This window comes from Cyprinus carpio, chromosome A15, assembly GCF_018340385.1.
Source record: "Cyprinus carpio isolate SPL01 chromosome A15, ASM1834038v1, whole genome shotgun sequence".
Taxonomy (NCBI): Eukaryota; Metazoa; Chordata; class Actinopteri; order Cypriniformes; family Cyprinidae; genus Cyprinus; species Cyprinus carpio.
This window is the reverse complement of record NC_056586.1, coordinates 24,606,370-24,607,244: the sequence shown is the minus strand read 5'-3', so window position 1 is coordinate 24,607,244 and position 875 is coordinate 24,606,370.

Genomic DNA, 875 nt, shown 5'->3' with positions numbered 1-875 from the left:
CTCCAACACCGCACCTGGAAACGACCCCGGCAGTGACCCCAGCAGTGACCTGTGCCCCTGTGAACCAATCAACAACAACCTGACAAAATTGAGCTACAAACCACACACTGCTGACACACACTGCTGGACAATTGAACCAGTCACGTACGGCCAAATCTTAATTGAATGAAAATGTGTAGCCTAAATCACAATAATTATCAGGTAATATGTAAATAATAAACATGAATTCAATAAACCAAGTTAAAAACATCAGGCTGACCTTTGACCTGAGACTAATGAGTTTTTTCACTGGCATATTGCATACTGCACAGCAGCCTACGGCAGTGTTTCCCACCTTTTTTGATAATAAAAAAATCCCACAGCACACCACTAAGCTCTGAAATATAGCAAACAAATAAAAAATATACAGGGGGCGTGGATTCTGCATTGTCAGAGTTGGTATTGTGGCTTTATCAGACACTTGCACTTAACATTTTGCAAAAATCTAGCTCAGATGTAATCAACAAGGCTCCTGTCCAGCGAATGACTGCACTATGTGTTTTGTCCGTCATTAGAATGGTTCATTGTCAGAGGCAGAGGAGTGCATCACATTACGTTTTCATCAACTTACAGGTTATAAAGATTATTGTAGCTTATTTCTTGTTGTTAATTTAAACTTGGCCCAAAATCTCAGATATAAAAGATGCAGGATATTATATTGGTTACAAGATGTCAAAAATTGCTGTATACTGCAGTGCTATTAAAAAAAAAATTGTATGCAATGCAGTATGCAGCTAATGTTTCAAACATAGTAAGCTGGGCATTGCGTTGCAATATGTCACTCATTAAGCTCTGGTCTCTTGTATTGCCACCTATTATATTTCTGCAGACATTTA